Here is a 16077-nt window from a genome sequence, read left to right on the forward strand (position 1 = left end):
CACCTGGCTTTTCTAGACTTTGCATCCTCAGCTTCTGCAGCAGAGTCTCAAATCCCTGGATCCTCGAATTCTGCAGTAGATCCTTGATCCTGTCATCTTCATCAGGGGTTTATTCTCCCTCAGAAGATTGAGAAAAGACTGTAGTTGCAACAGCATTGGACAAATGACACTTTGATTGGGATAGATGAGTGCATTCACAGCCGATTCAATTATAATATAAGAATGAGTTGAGTAAATTTGATCTCAACATGTATAAAGAAGATACATTAACATCAGTGATAAAGAAAGATATACAATATGTTAGTAAAATTGATATCAGTGTGATTCAGATTGACTGATATCAGTAGGGAATACCTGAGTTTGTGGTAAGGATGTATTGAGATGTATGTTCTGGTTTTAGCTCTGCTACACCAGTAGCTATTCCTGCTACAGCTGTTGCTACCAATGCACTTAGTATGGGGATTGTATGAAAGAGTGTGAGATTAGTATAATTAATTTACAAACTGAGGAGGTGGTAATGCTGAGTGCTATTAACACATGTGAAATATACAAATATCCATGAGGAGTGAGGAGATTGTGACATGAGCGGCAGGAGTTATACTGTAGTATACAGATAGAAGAGTTTAGGTTCTTACTAAGCCTAGGCGGTGAACTCCGCTCCGTTCGGTGCACTCCACGCTCCACGGAGCTCGCAAAGTGCAGAAAACTGCGCTCTGTGTAGTGCAGCAGAATATTTTCCCCACTCGCGCTCACAAATGGTAAGTTTGTGAGCACAAGCTGCCACTCGGGTAGAATTTCTACCAGAGCGGCAGGAAGACCAGCACAAACAGCAGTTTGCATGCACTCCGCCTCTTGCGCAACTCCGCAGAGCTTTTTGTCACTTCGTGTAGTTCCGCGTAGCGAAACTCAGCAAACTACGCCCAGGCCTAGTTTTTACCTGGCCTTATTTGGGGATTTTTGGAACAGACAAACCATGCAGCATGCCAGGGCTCATTACAGGGTTTTTACAACATCATTAGTTAACTACCCAGCCCTTTGCCCTTCAGGGTCCTGCTGAAATCATTCATGCTCGAGGCTCTCCTAGCGCTAGCAGTGCTCACTAAACATTGTATCGGATCTGTAATGTAAGAAGCAAAGTTAAATAGAATCCTCTGCCATTTCAAGGTCTCTTGAAGGCAGTCATTTTACAGAACCCTCTTTAGCTCAGAAAAAGGCTTCTCATCCATCAGTCTTCCAGGCAGAATAAGCCCCAGCACTAGTTGAGGCAAAGCCCACCGGCTACAATGAGGCCTATTGAGCAACAAAACACAGCTTTCCTGCCTAAGTTCCACCAATTCCTGCTTCATCAAATATGGCCTATAGATCATTATAACATGACCTTCCTGTCAGAGCAAGGCTAATTTTTTTCTATGGGAATGGAGCCCACTCAGCGACCTAATGAATGCAGGCAGGGCAAGAAGTCACAGTACCTAGTCAATGCCATCCTTCTATATCCAGTAAGGATTCATTTTGGGCTACCTACTCCACAACTTCCTGATTTACTTCTATGACCCTTCCAGATAGCCTTCATTATGGCCTACTGCAACTCCCTCTCAAAAACCCCCTCTCAGCAACTGGACTCAATTCCTCTAAAATTACTTATTCTTCAAATTTCTCAAAATATGCCATACAAATTTCAAACAAAAGGTTATAATGTATTTCCCTCAAAATCTGATTATTGACCAATATCAATGTGCTCAGAAGGTCCCTCAAAATTGATCTTTTTTTTTTAACTGACAACACAGACACCAATGGCACAACATCTTACAGAGAACCCTAACTATGTCCCTAACTAATGTCATTGCTTCATAATTTAATGGCTAGCTTTCTATTTCCAGCTGAAGTAAGAGAAATATTATGTTCAAATACAACAATGCATATCTAGTCTCACTAGGCCACCTTTTGCAATCTCTCAACCCTAACTCCTCCTTCCTCCTATTGCCAACCTCTGACCTCCCCACTGTTAACCAACCGAACCGCAATATGACAGGTAATGGCTATATTCATTCCCATTGATCTCCCCTCCATGCTCCCATTTTGCCCAACAGTGACGTAACCTCTTTGACTCTCCACCACTTCATAGATCTACTCCGCCTCCTCTTTCTCCTCCTAACTACCCACACCCCTACAAAGCCAAAGCAACAACTCTATTTGTACCCCCTCATTGTTTAACTCATTTCCACAGCAATTGTTCTGCCTGACTCTTCCTCTAGTATTCACTTTAACAATTCCACAACTCTCCCTGCTATCTTCTCCATTATAACACTCTTCTCATCCAATCCTGGCATATCCCACCCAAATTACCTTACCCTGATGTACCCACCAACTTCACCACAATTAATGGCTCCATTCAACCCATTACTCTTCTCAATAGCCCTCTTGCATGCTTCCTACCTCTTTTGGCTCCTATCTTTAATCACTCGTCCTTCTATCTGCGCACCCACCTCCTACCCTTCTCCTCCTCTCCCCTTTCCAACCCTTGTTTATCTGAGTACTGCTCACCCACTAGCCTCACTCCGCCCCTCCCCTCTAGTTCCGATTCGGCAATTCCTCAGCTAGCACACCACACTCATTCCTCTCTCTTTACAGTTCATAACCTATTTCTACCTTCCTTTGTTCAGTGTGGTATCTGCAACTGGTTCTACCACAAATATAAAGCAATTTTTCTCATATTTGAACCTCATCACAGACAACTCAGTTAAACATATCTCCTAAACGTACCCCTATGCTGATTAAGCCCAGGCAGAGACCTCCACTCGCCCGCGGAATGTGCGGAGATTTGCCTCCTCCTCATTCCGTGGAGAAATCTCCACACACTCCACGGTGGAGCGGAGGTGGCCATCCCCCGCCTCCACCCTCCCTATTAACCATTAAATATAAATAACATAAAAGTAAAGAAAAAACACTTACTTGGAGTGCGGCGTCCCTGGGCTGCCCTCCTCCTCTTCCTCGCCGTGTCTGCAAAAACTGTGTATTCACGCACACATGTGCATGCGCATTTCTCACAAGAGAAATGTGAGAAATGCGCATCTCTGCAAAAACTGTGCATGTGCGCCCACCTGTGCATGCGTATTTCTCACAAGAGAAATGTGAGAAATGCGCATGCACAGGCATGCGCGCATGCACAGTTATTGCAGAGACGGCGAGGAAGAGGAGGAGGGCAGCCTGGGTACGACGCAGTCCAGGTAAGTGGTTTTTCTTTACTTTTATGTTATTTATGATTAATGGTTAATAGGGGGGTGGAGGTGGGTGGCGGAGCGGAGAGGAGCGGAGCGGAGCGGAGTTTGTTCTCAACTCCGCGGCCCTCCGAGTAGCCCAGCTATGCACACTACGCTTAATGCTGATGAATACCTCCAAACCATATCTGACTATACCTTAGCTATTCTTCTCACCTGAGCTTTTTGCCTCTCTGGCTCTTCTGTCTAAGACAAATGAATGGCTCTTACAAGCATTTTCTCAAATCCGATCCTCTTTATCCAAACTCAACTATTGTTCACCCTATAAACCCTAATCCAGTGCTCACTCCTTGGAGATCTACCCCATGGGAGTCAATTTACCAAAAAGCAACTGTTAACCTAGGTCCAACAGAATGATTTCTGCACTGGATGATGGTGCTCTTAGTCAACTTATCGAAAGCTATGGGAACTTTAATGTAGCCAACAAACTCACCCATAACATGACTCAAGACACCTCCTCCATTAAACCATAAAGAACCACAGACCTCCCTGATCATATCCTCCAACCAGGAATAAGGAACTCACCAACCTCATTCTGGTTCCCACTGAATGCCCAAACTGTCCTGCCTCCAAGACAACTCACTGAACTCTGTAATTCATCCTACATAATTGCAGATCCTCAGTTAAACAGTGGAGCTTTCAGGCATGACTGTGATCTTTAACCTTGATATCCTGGTCCTCACAGAAACTTGACTGAACGACACTTGGAGACTTGATTCTTCACTGGTGTGAAGATAACAAAAAGCCTGTAAACTGGTTATCTTCTTTCCTATGGGACAACAACCTCCTTTAACACTGTTAGAAACCAAAGTACTACAAAGACTCTATTCTTGATCTCATTAACTCCAGAGCACACTTCTGACTACTAAAGACCCCATTCCTGTGAATTGGTCAAATCCTCCAAAAGCCCTGCGCCCATTCAAGAGAGAAAATTCATGGTTCTATGTCACTATAAACATTGACATCAACAACCTTACTAAGAAAGTTTGGTGCATTTACCGAACCCTGATCTGGAATGGAACATCAATTGCATGAAAGAAGAATACAACAAATGCCTGTCTAACCAAATTAATGAATATGCTCCACTCAAGTGTAAGAGTAAATGATGTAAACCTTCCCTAACGTTTTTCTTGAAGGAGCTATTTACCAAAAGAAGTCATAGTGAGCATCTTGAGAACATTTGTAGGCAAGAACCCTTGCACTTGAATCTTAATATTCGCAATGCCACCAAGATAAAATACAAATCAAACATCTTCAAAGCTAAATCTAGAAACATTCGGTCCATGCTTGAAGCTGCTAAAAATCACCCAAAGCTACTTTTCCATATCATCAGCATAGTCCCCATACCAGCAGCCAAATATGAAGAAATTGCAATCCCCTTTGCAGATCAATTCAAATATACTGAGTAATTATTTCCAGAAAATCCAAAATCAGAAAATATTGCAGGCTGACTTTCAAAGCTCATTGGTCCTGGTCACACTTTTACACAATCTGAGTCAGAAACAAAAGATCAAACCTTGCAATTACCTCACCAATGCTTTGCCTATCTCAGTGAGCAAGGAAATCTCAAGATTTATTGCACTTTCCTGGTGAAATAACTGAAACAAGGTGCTTACAAATTGTTGAGGTCTTCCCTATCCTGAAAAAGCCTAATGCTGACACCAATGACCTGAATAACCTCTGTCCCAATTTCAACTCTTTCCTTCTTAGGGAAAGTTGTCAAAAGCTGCATACCATCACAGCTATAGATCCGCAGCAAGTACAATAACCTCCTCAATGTCCTCTTGTCCTCTAATCTGGCCTCAGGTAGATTTGTAGCACAGAAAGGTCTTCTGAAATCTGTGAATGACTCTCTCCACCTGCAAGACTTAGGTAATGCATGTCTGCTTGCACTCTGGGACATTTCCCCGGCCTTTAGTGCCGTCAATCTCTGCCTTCTGATAAGCATCCTGAAGGAATGAATGGGTATTGATGGGACAGTCCTAAACCGTTCATAAATAGTGAAAATAGGAGGCTCAGTCTAGGCAAAAACCAATGGAAAAGAAGGGGTCTCACAGGAATCCATCCTGTTCACAGCTCCTTTGAATCTTTATCTTAAACCGCTTTGTGAGATTTTGAGAAAATATAGAATAATCATCAATATGCGGTTGATACCCAGATCTACCTGAAGATACATTCCCCTGAAGACATTTGTCTTCTCTCCACCACCGTTAACAATGTTAAAAAATGGGTGACCAGCCACTACTTAAAGTTCAATTCAACCAAGACTGAATTTCTATTAAATTCTTTAAAAAAATAATCAAAACTTCCTGTTCAAGAGTGGCTTCTCTCTTTGAATTTCTAAAACTTTGAACTTTGAAACTTTGAACTGCAATCTGGCCATTGTGGAGAATAACAAAATCACTGGGTGTTAACCTTGACCACCATTTAGACACCCAGAGGCAAGTCTCACCAAAGGTCAAACCAGTGAAGATTGCTCTGTGGCCTCAGGCAGTTCATTCCTGAGCAAGACTTGAAACCTGTGGTCCAGGTACTGGTCCTTTCCTGCAAGAATATAGCAACTCACTCCTTCCTGGTCTCCCTAGATAGCATCTAGCTCCTCTGAAAGCATGCATCATGCAGCTGCCTGGTTTGGGACAGGCAACAGAAAATTCTACTGCATCTTTCCTATTCCCAGCACCATAAAATCACTTCCTATGGATGCAAGAACCCAATTTGAGAATGCTTGCCTTACTCATAAGGTCCTCCACAAATCCACTCCCTCGTACCAGTCTGGAAAATTGAAGGTCTCTGAGCGCAACAAGATCACGAAATGCTTAGGCCCTCCTGCTCGAACCTCTGAATTACAGGTAAAAACTCTGCCTGAGAGATTCATTCTCAGGTAGTGCCACAAAGATTTGGTATTCCTTCCCACCAGCCCTTCACAAAACCTTGTCTGTTCATATTCAAAAGGGAACTCAAATTCCTCCTATTTGAGAGACACCTTGGTTAAAAATGAAATTGTTGCTTCTCCTACATTGTCGTGACCTGCCTTTCCTGTTAAGAAATGTTTGTTCTGTCTGCTCTCTTGGTTACTTGATGCTGACTTACTATGATGTTTAGTTGATTACTTTTTATTCTGTAACATCTTTTCTGGTATAAACTGTTTTCCTTGATTTCCTGGTGCGAACAGGTAGTTTTATGATGTTAGCTAAAACAGAACTTACTTCCTGCTGTCTTGTAAAGTGCTGTAATGCATGTTAGGCCAATTCTGAGCTATACAAACCACCCAAAATAAGCAAATAAATGCTGTTAGTGTGACCGCACATTCATTGACTCGTCGGATTTATTGAAAACATTCACACCTAAATTCACCATTAACTGGGTTTCCCCTGATATGCACACTATATGGACTCTCGGATATTACAAATAGTGAAATAGTTTAAGTGTCATTAAAATGCTGAGTAGAATAATTATAAAGAGAATCTGAACTAAACAGACTGCATTACGAAGCTTTTAGTACCAAAATGACTATGTTCTTGAAATGTGTCCCCTTTGATCTAGTTATTCTACATTCGAGCCAGCCCCCAAGGTATGCAAGTGTATTTTGCATATTAGAATTATAATATTAGAATTGTAAGCAAATGTGCTTTGAACCAGATCTAATTTTTGGAAAAATTGGAATCCATTTTACGGAATGTTTGATTCCCTGCTGGCCACATTTTGTTTAATAACAGATATAATCCCACAGTCTAATGCAATATTACTCAGAGGGATTTAATCAACCAGTTATTTCCCTACAAGCTATGATATTTACAAACGAATTAGTACAGACAGATTTGTGTTACTTCCATCTTAGTGGTGAAATTGTGACACAATTACACTTAAACACAGTAGAATTCTATGTGACTAAATACGTAACTCAATGCTACACTATTACAATTTGATCTTTTAACACAGAGGTCACTATCATGACAGATTGCAAATAGGAAAAAATGTAATGCACAAGGGACTCCAATAATACATGTTTGTGTAATCTTATCTTACTGTTTTCCTGACATGATAGTAAATTAGTAGAACATTTTAAAGTCTGCTTTATCAACTGTTTGATCCATAGAAACTAAATTAAATGTCTGGTTTCTTATGTAATGTTCCCATAGACTTGAACCAGTTTACACATAATACAATGACTGAGAATTGCATAAAAATTGACTTAAATAGCTTTGAACGTATGTAAAACAAACACAATCATATAAATATATGGTTTTGTGATAAAATATCAATGACAGAAATATTGACAAAAAATATAGAGGATAAAAGTATCATCATTAATTACTTTGTATGCATAGGCAAAATATCTAAAACAATAATACAGAAAAACAATATTGTCAAAAAATTGATACGTATTTTGAAATGTGACTAATAACATTGAAATAAAAGATACACAAAAATATATTAAAACAATTTGTAAAAAATCAGGAAAATGAAATTAGACTTGGAAGTGTCAAATTCTCTACTCCCACTCCAAACTGACGAAGACCTCTAGAACGTGATGTGTCCCTATGGATCAGACAGAAGGTCAGCCAACTGAACGTTGGAATCACCCAGGTAAGCCTGGGGGAAATGGAGCAGGTCCAGTACTCCAGGGACCAAGGCAGTCCTCAAGCAGCATAGCAGTCCTCAGTTATCAGCAGGACAGCGCTCTGGTGGCAGGGCAGTCCTTCTTCTGTAATGTCCACAGGTCCAGGAGTGTACTGGTGAGTGGCTCTGGAGGTCCAATATTTATATCTGGTTCCAGCCTTCTCAGTGGGGAGATTCCCCATACTACCCCCACATCTGCTTCTGAGAAGTTCTTTCCCTGACAAGGCTCCAAGAAGTCTGGGATGACAAAGACCAGGCAAGTGGGTCTGGGTGCTAAGTGCTGGGTTCGGCTCTTCCCAGTCATCCTGCCAGGATGGGCCATGCTGTCCACACCTAAGCCCCCTTTGTTTCACTGTCTGAAAATAATACACAGGCTCCAACAGCTGAGCCATTTAAAGTCATGTGACCCAGGACACTGGCAGAAGACACAAATGGTTCGAACAAGAAAATGCCATTTTAAGAATTCTGACTTTAGTTTTGAAGAAGATTTAAAATTACTATTAATTTGAGTGCAACACACTATATCTCTATCTGCTTTCAATCACAAGTTATCACTTATTAAATGTAATAAGGAACCCAGTGTTAATCAAAGAGACTTACAACAGTGAAACAACATTTAGGTGTTTTTCACTGTTGGGACATGTAAAACTCAAGTAAACATGTACTCCTTTTGAATTGCAATGAATCCTGCTTTATGAGCTTTTAGGGTCTAACTGAGGGTGACTTATAGATATTAAAAAGGAGGCTTTAAGCCTGGCAAAAGGTTTATTTTGTCAGGTCAAAATGGCAGTTCAAAGCTGCACTACAGGCTGCTGTGGCAGACCTGGAACAAGTTTTAACAGGCTACTTTAGAGGGTGGCACAACGAGTGCTGCAGGCCCATTTTCAGCATTTAATTGACAGGCAACGGGTACATGTGGTACCATTTACCAAGCAATTACAAGTAAATTATATGCGCTAATCAGGTGTAGGCCAATTTTACCAGGTGTTAAGTAGAGAGCACAAGTGCTTTAACACTGGTTAGCATTGGAAAGTGCACAGAGCACTAAAGCCACCACAAAATCCAGCAAAAATTGATTGGTGAAGGTAAAATGTTCAGAGAAATGCCACCAAACAATGTCGGGTGTAGCAGAAAGTATTGATCTTTAGAGGGGCTAGATTTACTAGTCCTACTCCAACATAAGCAACACTAGGGAAGGGGTTGGATTTTGGTGTGGTCAGAACTACTATTCTCACTCTAGTGTAACGAACATTTTGAAACAAATTACACTTTAGAAAGCACTGATTTATTAATATGCCAAATTAATAGAAAATCAATGACACACATATATATATATAATATATATATATATATATATATATATATATAGATCATGTGCAAATATATTTAAATGACTCTATAAAAGACTCACAAAAGTGATTTTCTAACTTTCCATATTTTGTCCACAATATCTTGACATCACAATATTTTTGACATGATATTTGTGTATAAAATTTCTGAAACAATATTTTGGCAGAATACCAAATATATCGGTGGATTGTACTGCTAAATGATATTTCTATAATATCGATTGAATATTTACCAAAGTTGTTAAGGAATGGTGCTACAGCGTAGGAAACACAAAAACGTAATTTTCCCGGTAATTGAAAATGCAATTAGTTTATTAATTTGTTTTGATTTTCAAACATTGACTATAAATGTAAGAATTTAATTTCTAAAAAAATCCTTAAGTTATTTATTGAGTGCAATTAATATTTGGTGAATATTGGGACCCCAATCTCCGAATGTGTCTGTTGAGGAGTTGAAATTGAAACTGATGTGAGTACTAGTCTTTATGGCTTCCTCAAGCAAGAAGAGGGAATGTTGAAAACAGTCTTTAAATAGTGTGTAAGATAGGCATTCTTATTTGGATATATACAAACACAAGCTTGTTGCATTTTGTTTTAAGAATCAAGGCCATGCTGATTTTTTCTTGAGACCTTGGATGAGATGACAGTCATAATTATGGGATTTGAAGTCATTATCACCCTGTTTCCACTATTCAAGTCATCCCACCCACCTTTAACTGGTATTCATAAATTAGGAACATCATGAGCCATATCATGAACAGCTGCATTCACTCTGCGTAGAGCGAAGCACCTACGTTTTTCATTTACACTGTCTAACATTCATTCTTTTAACACTGATAGATAGATAGATAATGACTTTATTTCGGATATTTTTCAATCCATAAAAGTACACATCAATAAACAGTTCATATTAAAAAACATCACAATAATGACAAAATCGATCACACAGACATACAATACATAAATTCCATAAAAGAGTGCAAAGGCAAAACAGTACAGGAAAAAAAGTGCATAAGTGCAATGGGCGACTAATAGTTCAGAGGAAGTTACATTTACTCATCTAAACATTTTCTAAATCTTAGTGTCAATTTTAAAAATTCTAACACCTGGAGGACACTATCCGGGTGCAGCAGCTGTAGGTACATAAAGGCAGGTCTAATTTGTTTAAAATTTAATTTCTTTAAAAGGGTAACAAGGTATCTCCTACGGGGATATTCATAAAATGTACATAAAAACATAAAATGTAGCATATCCTGTGGAGACTTCCCGTCGCAGCCACAGGGAGCTACAGGTTTCTTAAAAATATCTGCCGTGGGTCTAAATAAGAGAAGATGGAAAATGTTAAACCTGAATCGGGTCAGCAAAAATTTCTCATGTGAGGTGAAGGGGCATGTTAGATACTTTTCCATAGAATTGCAAGTACTCAGCATAATATACTTTCTAACATTAGGTTTTAAGAGCTCAACTTCATCTCTTAGGGCAATACATTTCATAGAGAAAACTTTTTTAATTGCTGCTACATCACCCTTGACTATATCCCTCGGTTTATCAAACAAGTTCAGGCAACCAAGTTTCAAAAATTGGGACTTCAGGTATTTAAGCCAAGGTACACACATGGCATGATCAAGTGATATAAGGTCTTCCACTATCAAATGTGTTAAAGGGATTTCATCACTTAACCATAGTTTTACCCAGCATAACAGAGGTTTTAAACTGACAATGTCGGATAAATACTGGCAGCCAAGTTCTTCATGTGCAATTAAGTTCGAGGTACTACATGGGACACATAACAGGCGTTTTAGAAATTTATTTTCAACTATTTGTAATTGTTCGCCATTTATGTAGCCCCATATCTCACTACCGTATACAGCAGCGGCTATGGATTTAGAGTTGTATAATTTCATCATAGCCACATTTGGTTTATTCCCCAGTTTAGACGCAGTATTGAAGATGGAGGCATTGACTCTAGTCATTTCCCCCTTTTTCTTGGCCAAGTGAGGAGCCCAATTAAGTTTGGTATCAAATAAGATACCTAAATAGGTGAATGTTTGAGTGGTAGGGATCGAGACATCATTCAATTTAAAATTGAACTTCTTCTTCGGTTGTCGGCCAACATGCATAATATAGGATTTTGAGTTGTTGACCTTAAGGTCCCTATCACACATGAAATTATTAAAAACATTCAATAGTGCCTGGAGACCAACTTCTGTTCTGGAAATTAAGACCGCATCGTCAGCATATAAAAGTAGAGGGATACCCCTCAGACCAACTCTAGGGCAGTCTGATTTTACCTCTTGTAAGACAGCCTCAAGGTCATTTATATAAAAGTTAAAAAGAAAAGGGGCCAAAATACACCCCTGACGTACTCCTTTATTGATACTAAAACTTCCTGTAGTTTCCCCGGTCGATGAAAACCTCACGTTAGCTCTTGTGTCGTTGTGCAGGTCCGCAAGGAACTCCACAATCCCCTTATCAATACCCTTATCCTTCATGGTCTGCCACAGCCTCCCCCTGTTGACACAGTCGAAGGCAGAGGACAGATCCATGAAGGCAAGGTGAATTGTTCCTTTATACACAACAGTATATTTATTCAATATAAGAAACAAATTAAGACATTGAGTTATAGTTGAACGCCCTTCACAAAAACCATATTGAGAGGTCGACAAAATATTGTTTTCGTTCGTCCAGCTTGTTAGGCGTTGGAGTATAACTCTCCCCATTATCTTCACCATTGAATCAATTAACGAGATTGGGCGATAACACAAAGCACTACCCCTGTCTCCTTTCTTAAAGACCGGAACTATTGTTGAGAGACCCCAAGTCTCCGGGCAACCCAATGTGGCTGCTGCATTAAAAACAGCAGTCAGAATGGGAGCCCAAAAGTCCGGATCAGATGTATAAAGATCAGGTGGTATTCCATCAGGGCCAGGGGCTTTGTTAGCAGTAAGACCCTTTATAGCAACCAGAACCTCATTTATATTAAAAATGATGGCAGTACTTTCCCTATCAGAGGGGACAGCAACCATAGTTGCATCTGCCTCTGAATAATATAAACTTTTAAAATGACTCTCCCATTCCTCCTTTGTTATACAACAAACCAGTCCATCTCCCGAGTCCCCAGTCAAAAAAGGTTTCTTTACCAGACCCCAAAATTTAGTGCTGTTATTCAAAGTAGCGGGATCAAGCAATTCCTCCCAGGCCTCTTTCCTCAAAAACTCTTTACGGGCAGCAATAGTAGCCTTATATTCCTTTCTACAGAGTTTTACGGCCTCCCTGTTCCTCGGGGTTGCTGCCAAGGCTACCCTCAAATTACGGGCAGCTAGAGTACAGTCATGACTGAACCATCTCGGGCCTAAGTTAAGTCGGGGTTTATATGGGACCGATAGAAATGCTGATACCCTTTCCGTAATGTTTTGGTACGCTTCTAGAACCAGCTTGGGTTCACCTCCCCCATTCATACAAACTTTGATGTCCTCGGCACAACCTGCAGTGATATTCTTATAGAGGACATCCTCAGAGACCATAGACCATTTTAAGCGCCTCTTACCATCAGTTGTAACCAAACTACCTTGCCTGATACTCGTAATACCTTTTTTGAACCATGGGCAGTTTAGACCGATTATAAGAGGATTATGGTCACTGAATTCACTAAAGTCGATGGTAAAAGAATCCACAAAAGTTTGCATCGTCTGAGAGACCAATATATGGTCTATAAAGGTACCCCTTCCATGCCCTTTAAAAGTAGGGGTATCAAAGCGAAATAGCGGGTCTTTTAAAGACATGGCCAAACAGAGGTCATGGTCATTCAGAAAGTCATTACACAGTTCACCCTCCTTTGTGTGCTCCATGTGGAGACAGTCTGCCCAATCACATACCATTTCTGGTAAACATTTGTGCAATGGGTCTATACAAGGATGCAAATTAAAATCCCCCATAATCAGGAGGTTATGGCCCACATTTTCCATAAAATTTGAAACAAAGGAATTTAAAAAATAAATATGATTCCTGCCACCACTATCATGAACAGCATTGTAAAAGTTCACCAGCCCGACACGGACATTACCTCCACTTAAGGTTACACCCATTACACCTGTATGCTGTGCAACAATTCTTTGTACTTCACAGGGAATTAATATAGATACAAAAATTACAAGGCCCCCCTTGGGCCTACCCCGCACAGATGGCAAGGCTGGCACGAAGAAGGCCCTATACCCTTCCAAAAAGAGTTCACATCCCAATTCCCAGGTTTCTTGTAAACAAATAATCGAGAATTGTTTGATATAGATCACCCAGTTTACATCAGACATTTTGGCAGCAAGACCCGCAATGTTCCAAGAGACAGCAAGACATCCTGACAATTTACCTACCAAATTATCTGGATTAGTAGGTTCACCTGAAGCCCCGATGTCCTGAGCTGCAGGTGCCCCCCGTCAATCGCACAGTTCAAGACCAGATAATACTTCGAACCTATTCTGTGTGTGAAGATTCGGCCCATATTGATAGTGTCCAGCACTAACACTCCTATTAGACACGCCAATCGGTCCACCTACACCACAGGAATTAGTAATATTATGCAGAAGATGGGTCTCTTGCACGGGAGTAAAAGGTTCTCGTCCCCGCCTGGTTAAATTCTGTTGCAGTCGTGGTTTGCACAAATGTGCATAAAAATAACCCAAGGGGCGTACACAGATACTATTTGTGTTATAAACCAGTGCAGCAGCTCTCAAAAGTACGGTTGCTACATGCTGGGGGTGTTTAAAATTTACGACTATACAGTCCCCTGAACCAGACTTTTTGGACGGCCCTACCCAATTTACACGCCTTACTGTTAATATTTCGTCAAAATAGGAAATCGGAAATCCACAATTTTTGTTGAGCCAGGACACTGTCTTATTTTTCAGAGAGATAAAGGATTCATCATGGGGAGATGCAGGGTGGGTGCCACAAGAGGGCACATTGGTCAGTACTACTACAAAAGGAGCACAGTCTGGTGGTAGATTAAGATGACCATTGTGTCTCGCCACACTAGAGGCTCTAATGCTGTGGGGAGTTATGGATAATTGTTGCTGCAAAACAGTTTCCACAGGAATATCCGGCTGAGTAAAAGTTACGGGTCCTGGGATAACTGTATCAGCAGATTCTCCCCTCCCCTTATTCTGTATATCATTAGGAACAGCAGTATCTCTCCTTTTCCCCCCAGAGTAATCAATTCCACTAGGCTGAACTATCTCCCGAGACAATAACAGGTCACCCAGCCTTATCACTTCCTTAGCTAAATCATCAATCTTAGTGGTTAATGGTTTAATAAGCTCCTCCATTTTGACAGTAAAAGAAGCTTCTAAGTTTTTTAAGAGTGAGGCAATCATATCCGAGTTTAGATTAGCTCCATCACCAGCACCATTAGTGGCCGCGAATACAAAAGGGTTTGGTATAACAGTACCAGTATTTGGCTTGCCGACCTTCTTTTTTGGTTTACAATTATTATGTTTCCCGTTCTCCCTTTGAGACCGTGTTCTACATGATCTCGTATGCCTAGTCTCAGGTTGGGTCTCATTTAGTACATCAGCATCAGAACTTGACGACACCCGAGAAGCAGAATGGACCTCCACCTCTACAGGAATGAAAACTGGGAGGGCCGTAGAGATAACACCACTCGGTTTGATCTCAGGGTCTTGGGGCTGGCTTAGAGAATCATTTTCTAATAATGTATCTTCAATCACGATGCCTTTCCCCAAGGATACACGTCTATCATTATTAATCTGTGTTACTTTCCTGACCAGGAAATTATCTAGGGTAGCTGGAGCCGCCATCGCTTTATCAGTTTTTGATTTAACCATTCCGTTCGCTTATAGGTTAAGCTTCTGCCCAGAAACCCTAGTGTCTGCCTACGCACTCACAAACAGGACAATCAGATTAAAAAACAAATGGATATATCAAATGGCAACAATAGTCAATGCGCGGTCACCACCATTCGACAAGATGCACAGAAACCTGGCCCAGTCCAGTCTCTTCTGGCCTCTGAGGGCCACAGAGGGCCCGTCCTTTGCCCGGGCTTAGCCCGGCGCCGCCCGCGCGCGGTCCCGCGATGCGGTGTCAGTGTCCGTTTTTAAAGCGCCTCCAGGCGCGAAACGGCGGTCGGCGGCTTCCGGGTCCGCCGCTAGGGCTGCTGGGTAATGTAGTACGGCTCCGCGCTGGGCTCCACACAGGCCAGGATGGCAACAGCAGGGCAGGGAGCACAACGCACCAGCACACCCCGGGGACTGCAAAAGACACAAGGACACAAACTGCGGTAAGCACAGCAGTGCAGCTCGAAGGAAAGATCACCCGCTCTGTTAGTGTCAGTGTCCGTTTTTAAAGCGCCTCCAGGCGCGAAACGGCGGTCGGCGGCTTCCGGGTCCGCCGCTAGGGCTGCTGGGTAATGTAGTACGGCTCCGCGCTGGGCTCCACACAGGCCAGGACGGCAACAGCAGGGCAGGGAGCACAACGCACCCGCACACCCCGGGGACTGCAAAAGACACAAGGACACAAACTGCGGTAAGCACAGCAGTGCAGCTCGAAGGAAAGATCACCCGCTCTGTTAGTGTCAGTGTCCGTTTTTAAAGCGCCTCCAGGCGCGAAACGGCGGTCGGCGGCTTCCGGGTCCGCCGCTAGGGCTGCTGGGTAATGTAGTACGGCTCCGCGCTGGGCTCCACACAGGCCAGGACGGCAACAGCAGGGCAGGGAGCACAACGCACCAGCACACCCCGGGGACTGCAAAAGACACAAGGACACAAACTGCGGTAAGCACAGCAGTGCAGCTCGAAGGAAAGATCACCCCTGAATTTCTCTACATT

Source organism: Triturus cristatus, chromosome 4_2 (assembly GCF_964204655.1).
Source record: "Triturus cristatus chromosome 4_2, aTriCri1.1, whole genome shotgun sequence".
Taxonomy (NCBI): Eukaryota; Metazoa; Chordata; class Amphibia; order Caudata; family Salamandridae; genus Triturus; species Triturus cristatus.